The 7,121-nt window shown below is 33.7% G+C and overlaps 2 non-coding genes across 2 annotated transcripts; one reads left to right on the forward strand and one right to left on the reverse strand.

Moving 5' to 3' along the window:
- Positions 1-5,421: 5,421 nt before the first annotated feature.
- Trnat-agu lies at positions 5,422-5,495 on the reverse strand. The gene has a single exon. It is a non-coding gene; the product is annotated as a tRNA-Thr (tRNA).
- A 357-nt stretch (positions 5,496-5,852) lies between these two features.
- Positions 5,853-5,924, forward strand: Trnam-cau. Its single transcript has one exon. It is a non-coding gene; the product is annotated as a tRNA-Met (tRNA).
- The last annotated feature ends 1,197 nt before the right edge of the window (positions 5,925-7,121 follow it).

Consider the following 7,121-nt stretch of genomic DNA (forward strand, 5'->3'; position numbering starts at 1 on the left):
AGTAATTATATGTATAAGTAGTACATCAGCTGTCGGTTGATCATAATTCTTTAGTGATTGAATTATTTTTAGCGTATTGTCTAGCAATTTTTGTAACGATGTGTACGAGTCTTTGTGAATTGGCTCTAAATTAAAAAGAGATTTAATGTTATTTTGAACTATAAGCTTTTTATTTTCAAAACGTTTTCTTAATATATCCCAAGCAACTAAATAATTATCTGAGGATACCTTTAGCGATTTAATTGCTTGTAACGCTTCGCCCTTTAACGCTGATATTAAATAATAAAATTTCTGAACATTAGATGACGTAAATTACTATGTATTAAAGAATCAAACGCATCGTGAAACTCAAGCCAATTTTCGAACTCACCATGAAAAGTTGATAGCTGAATACTTGGTAAACGTAAAAAGTTCTCCTCCATGTCGGGTTCTAAATTGACTGGTTTTGTAATATGTTGATTTGAATTATTCTTGGTTCTATTAATAAGGGATTTAATTTTTGCCTTGATATCAAAGAAATTGTTTTCGAACGTTTCGTAATCAATATCATGGGTTGGGTCATCGGAAATATTGATTATTTGCAAATGAATCCGTTCGTAGTCATTTAGCAAATCGTGGTCTCTTTGGAGACGATCTTCTAATTCTAAGATATCTGTTTCGCTTATACTTTCTTTGCATGAAACTTGTCTAAAATAATTTGTTAATCTAGTAAGGCGCGATTTGATCTGACCCCTTTGAATTGTTAAACCTTTGAGCGCTTCCATAATTACTCAAATTAAAGCAGTTAGATATGAAAATGGGATTGGTAAGAAAAGAGAGGATACGCACTTACTTTAATTGCTTGATTTTGACCTTTGATGGTGGATGATTGGATCGTTGCGTCGCTGTCCTGGTTGGAAATGTGATAATTTCCACGTTGAAGGTTGATAATGATGATGTGGACCCACACTCGATGATGGTGATGTGAAACCACACTCGTTGATGATTAAGATGATGTGATGCCAAGTCACACACGTTATCGATGATGATGTCACACGACAGTTTTTTGCACTTATTTTTAATATCCGGCTCGAAGGACCATTTAATTATGTAAGGAAAAGCACTTGTTTGATGGCTCTTCCTGTGTACTGCTGTACCACATTAAAATGAATCAACTCTTCTAATTGGTTTAAAGAATTTAATTCACTTAAAAATACGGATATATACAAATAAATACAAAACTTAAACTACCGTGGAAACTTATGACGAATTAAAATTAACTAAATAAAAATGGATAAGATTGNCATGCCGTTCGGTATTTATATAATAAAACTAAAACACTTTTGGGTGTTTCATTCCCACCCGTCACTAATGCTGGTGGGAGGGCAGTCCCTCCGGATTACGCCGGAAGGTAGGACAGAAGACCCTCTTAAGCCTCCTTTCCGGACTAGTGACAATGGGTGGGTAGTGGTTCGGGTGAGAAAGATGAGACGGCCGAAATGAAGACATAAGAGAATGAAATATTATGTGTGGAATATTACTGCCCCAGCATTTGCCTTAGTGATCCAAGGAAAGCCCAGAAAAACGTGGGCCAAGGCAGACGGGCCCAGAATCGAACCGACGTCCTCCCGAATGCTAAGCAATGGTCTAAACCTCTAGGTCGCTCGGTCTTTAGGTAATAAAACTAAAACACTTTTGAGTGTTTCATTCCCACCCGTCACTAATGCTGGTGGGAGGGCAGTCCCTCCGGACTACGCCGGGAGGTAGGGCGGACAGCTGTCTTCATCCTCCCTGCAGGAATTATAGCGGCTCGGGTGAGAAATATAAGACGGACAAAATGAAGACAGAAGAGAATGAATGTTTATCTGTGGAATATTACTACCCCAGCATTTGCCTAAGTGATCCAAGGAAAACCCAGAAAAATTTGGACCAAGGCAAACGGACCCGGAATCGTACCGACGTCCTCCCGAATGCTAAGCAATGGTCTAAAACTAAAATACTTTTGGATGTTTCATTCCCACCCGTCACTAACTCTAGTGGCCGAGCATGACTATGAATAACTTAAAAATAATATTGTCAAAATAAGAATGCAAATAGAAATAAATAGACTAAAATTATAAGTTTTATGATTATTTCAATAACTATTCGTTTCTGAGAAAACGAACAGCCTCCTTGCAGGAATTATGGCGGCTCGGGTGAGAAAGTTGAGACGGACGAAATGAAGACAGAAGAGAATAAAAGTTTATCTGTGGAATATCACTGCCAGCATTTGCCTAAGTGATCCAAGGAATGCCCAGAAAAACTTGGAATGAAACCCGAATGCTAAGCAATGGACAAAACCTCTAGGCCATGTCGCTTGATTTTTAGGTAATGTTTTCCCAAAGTCTTTATATATAAAGTAGCCCCACTTCCACTACCGTAGTAGCTGATTTTGTGGGAAGGGGTGGACACGTGGCGTCAGAGCAATTTAACCGCTCCGAGCAAAAATAATAATAGCCGCCCTTTACAATGAGCTAGGGTGGGGATTTTTATGCACAAGAGATGCTTTAAAATGTAGATAAATATGTCACGTTTTTCCCAAAAACATATCACATATATGTTTCGTTTTTACCATTTGTGCAAGTTTGTGAATTTTATTTTTGAAGAATTTTGCTCACTGGAAATCATTGAAACGGTCGCAATACAACAAAAAAATAACTTAAATAACATTTAAACATAATTTTATACACATTACTTCTTTTTTTCCAAAATTAGTTGTGGATTTTTTTCATCTACACAGATATAAGATTGTAACTCACTATGAAGGTGACAAATTGACGTTATGAAATCTTATATCTAAAACAGATGAGGGTCTGAGCAACCTGAAGAATCTATTGCCTTAATTTCACCAAATAAAAGTTTTTTTGTAAAGAAAACGTTCTCAGATCAAGTAATTAAATTTTTGGTAAATAAGTTATATTCAAGCAAAGGGCAAGAACCAACGGTCAATAACAATCATGTTAAGCGATAATGGACACCTCACAATTACCAGGTAAATTTCACTTATCAACTTATCTGTTTGTATTCCTATACTACGAATTGCCGGAATATAGGTGTTTTTCTTTCATTAGGTTTACGTTTGATTATAGATTTGTCGAATTAATAATGATAGTCTAATAATTGTATCAACACTAAATAGCTTAATTTATTTAATATCGATCGATATCGATATAGTTTACACAATAAATTTGATAAGTCTGGCAATTGGCGAGTGAAGTGTGCGTTGTCGTACCGATCAGATTAATGTCTCTTCTTTTTAACGAAAACTTTTCTTTAGCCCACTATTTGTTATCTCATTTGAGAAGCCAGGAGGGGAAAAACGTGCGGCCGAGATAAGCGAAATCAAATTTTGGGAATAGTGGGCGGAGGCAGTTTAATACTATTAAAAAATAATAGGAAAGGCGATATAAAAAAAGGACACATACAAGCAAAAGTTGTAGTAAGAAAAATTGACGTTCGTCGAAGGGCATGAATAGAACAATAAAGCAATAAATAAGCACTTTCGAAATTATTAGACATGAAATTTATGAATAGCGGAATTAGTTACGACATGACTATAAAAGGTTTCCAATAGTGTGCTATCTTAACAATTGTATAGAAATTGTAAGCAATTTTAAATGATCGTAACGAAAACGGATAATTTGTCATGAAAAAATGATGATAGTTAAAAAAACGCGTGGCGGACGCAACATTATTAGTGGAGAAAACCTCATTTGAAACTGTTATAAATTTATGAATGGGTTGATTATGTGTCATTGTATGTTGAAAAAATAAAAAATATTCATTTTGTGCACAAAAACTAAAAATATTCACTAAAGTATGAATTTATGCAAAATATGCAATTTTTTATATTGTTAATCGTACTATTTCCTTGTAAAATGGATAGCCATAATATTGCGGTATTGTTGCTAATAATAAAAAAGGTATTTTTTTGCATAAGATCGCAACTCTAACAATGACACTATATAAGTCATGAACATGTTATTCCAGAAATGAAACGGTGCAACTATTTACCAACAGACGTGTCTGTATGTAATATTAGTGAAATTGTATAATATTTACATATTACTCTACCGAGTCTTCTAAGTACCTACACTACACTGAATTTGACAGAAATTGGTCTCCAGCATAAAACATTATTCGGTACTAAGAGTCTTGAGAAAACTGTGTTAAAAAAATAATATACAAATTTTTCTTATATGAACAAGCGAATCAACTTGGAGAATCCCCTTAAACAAAAAAAATCGTTGTTGGTCGTCGAGGTTGGCATTGTTTATGTTTATATTATTGACTCATACCTATGAGAATAAATTGTAGTTTTAAGAAAGATAAAAAGAATGATCTCAGGTACCGGACGGTAAAGATGTTTTGCTCTGATTATAAATAAATTCGTTTTTTCTTCGTATTTTATTTTTCGAACTAGTATGAGATCATAACAGGTAGTTTTCGACATACAACCAGTATCTAACGCTATTGGAAATAACTTGTGGTCGTCAATGATATTTGACATCACATATTTAGGACATCAACACGAGTGGAGCCGCGAATAAATTTTGGTTTCTTAGTCCTAGTCCAGGCAGTATACATTTTGGATTGGAAGAAAAGGTAGTATGCTAGATTTTTGTTGGAATCACTTCAAAAACTCACAAGGAAAGATAGTTTTATTATTCGTACATATAAAACCGTGGACTTAATTTTTTATTAAACATTTAGTGAAAACAAAACGAAAAATCTATATTTTACTTATAAACAAATGCAATAACTTTGCTAATACTGAATCAATTTTAATCTTCAAAACCCATTTTGGAACCACTCGGAAAGGTGCTTCTTTCTAAAAAAGGTTTAGTTAGTTTTTAGCACTTACAATACATAAATTTTCAATACTTGCAGTCATGGGGAACCTCGTTAAATTAAAATAAAATAATCCAAGCCACCTCGAAACTGATTGTATAACCCCAGAAAGCTTGGGGGAGAAGCTATGTGCGCGGCTCAGCCGCAGCGTTCAAGCTTGAAAAAATTTTTGTTTTCGCGACTTCTACTGAACCAATTTTAATGATTTTTTTAAACCCATGTCTCGACTATGATTTATTTATCATATTTTCAAAAGCTTGTCGTTGTTAGTTTTGAAACTATTAATTTACTTTATTGACTATAAAAATGAGGAATGTCATAGTTACGATTACCAAGAAATTGTTTTTTAATTGCATTATGAAGATTTGATTAAGAAGACCTACCAGAACAATAACTAAAAAAATAACATTAGTTTTGACCAGCAAAAACTGGTCTTACCGGTAGCGGGGGTTTGTGAAAACTAGTTTTTACTATTCGGAACTACTATTAACCAAAAGTGAGTTTTAACTGTAACGTACATACATATATACTTTACACATAACAATAAAAAAAAGGCCCCGGAGGGATTCGAACCCTCGATCTCCTGTTTACTAGACAGGCGCTTTAACCAACTAAGCCACGGCGCCGTTGCGTCCTGCAGTGTAAATTTAGGTTTATCATACTATCAAAATGTTTAAATTAAAATTTTTATAAACATATGTATAGTAGATGATATATATACTTATTAAAATAATAAATATAACGATTTTGTAAACACTTTGATTACCTTCTATTCAATGTATTTTATTATTTAAAATGTGGCAATAAAATAAAATTTTTATTGACATAAAGAGATATACTTACAAATTGAAATAAACATAAGAAGTCGTTTTAACTGGATCAAAAATGATGTGTGATAATATATTTTATACAGTTTAGTTTGTAATTAAAAAGTTTGTAAATAATGGGTTATTATTTTGAATGATAAACGGTGAAAGCAAAAGAGCAGAGTGGCGCAGTGGAAGCGTGCTGGGCCCATAACCCAGAGGTCCGTGGATCGAAACCACGCTCTGCTAAGTATCTTTTTTTCTCTATTTTCAAATAATTTATTTTTTGTACCTACACTATTATGATACAAAAGCGTCGCGTCAGCAGCCATATATGTAGCTAAAGGGAGGCAAGAAAAAAGATGAATTGTAGGTTAGGGTGCCTTAAAATTTCGTATGAGAATACTTCAATTTTATAATATTTAGTAATGTTTATCATATTGATTAAAAAAATTTCAGGGGTCAACATTTTTGAAAATTTCCAAAATTGTAGCATTTTGCCTTGCCACCTCCTAGGTAACGCCTTAATTTACTGAGTCCTTATTAAAACATGAAGAATATTTGCTGCCTACTTCGAAGTCAATTTAAAATTCAGCATTTTAAGGTAGGATTGGGCAGCTAACGGTAAAAACGAAACACAGCTTTCAATAGCGTCTAACTAAATATATTCAGTCGGATTATCAAAATTGCATTTAGCACTAAGAGGGTAGAAATATTGTAAAATGTAATATACCCACATTTAAAAAACAATTACATCAACTTTGTTACCGCCACTTTGGTTAGTACATTAGTTTACGCTGTAAATTATTTTCTGCTGAAATGTTGGTTTAGCCGTTATGCTGCTTTCTTGGTTGCCTAGCCATAGTACAAAATACCAAAGTTTTCAAATTAACTGCAACTTAGGTCAACATTTTATTACATGAAATTAACTTTTCAAAAACTGCATAATTTAATAGGGAGGCTACGATGTCGATAATTTTATTGGACTTCAAATATTTCATTTTTTACCCCTACTGATAAAATCGTAACTTACACAGTAGTCTGGCTTACGAATGTATAATGATACACAAACTAATGAACAACGAACAATATAAGTACTACAAATTAGGACCGGCCGTAGCCAAACTGTGTAACCAGGACAGGCTAAAAAATAATATGGGCAGGCTGAAAGTCGAACTTTTCCACATATGTATAGGTGTTGCACAAAAGGGACTACACTGAAACATTAACTTTTGAACTTCTAATTGTTATTAATTAATTAATTGGATTTTTTTTAACCCTCCTAAAATTAATGTTGATTACGTGTGGAAATTTGAAAATACTTAGCAAGCTCAGTCTACCCTAGTAACTAACGTATCTCTGGCTATGGCCCTGCCGCAAAAATTTTCTTTATTTTATGATTGGCTAGGTCTTCTTGGTTTTTGTTTTCATTTTACTGTCCTTCCC

This window comes from Agrilus planipennis, unplaced genomic scaffold (assembly GCF_000699045.2).
Source record: "Agrilus planipennis isolate EAB-ADULT unplaced genomic scaffold, Apla_2.0 scaffold287, whole genome shotgun sequence".
NCBI lineage: Eukaryota > Metazoa > Arthropoda > Insecta > Coleoptera > Buprestidae > Agrilus > Agrilus planipennis.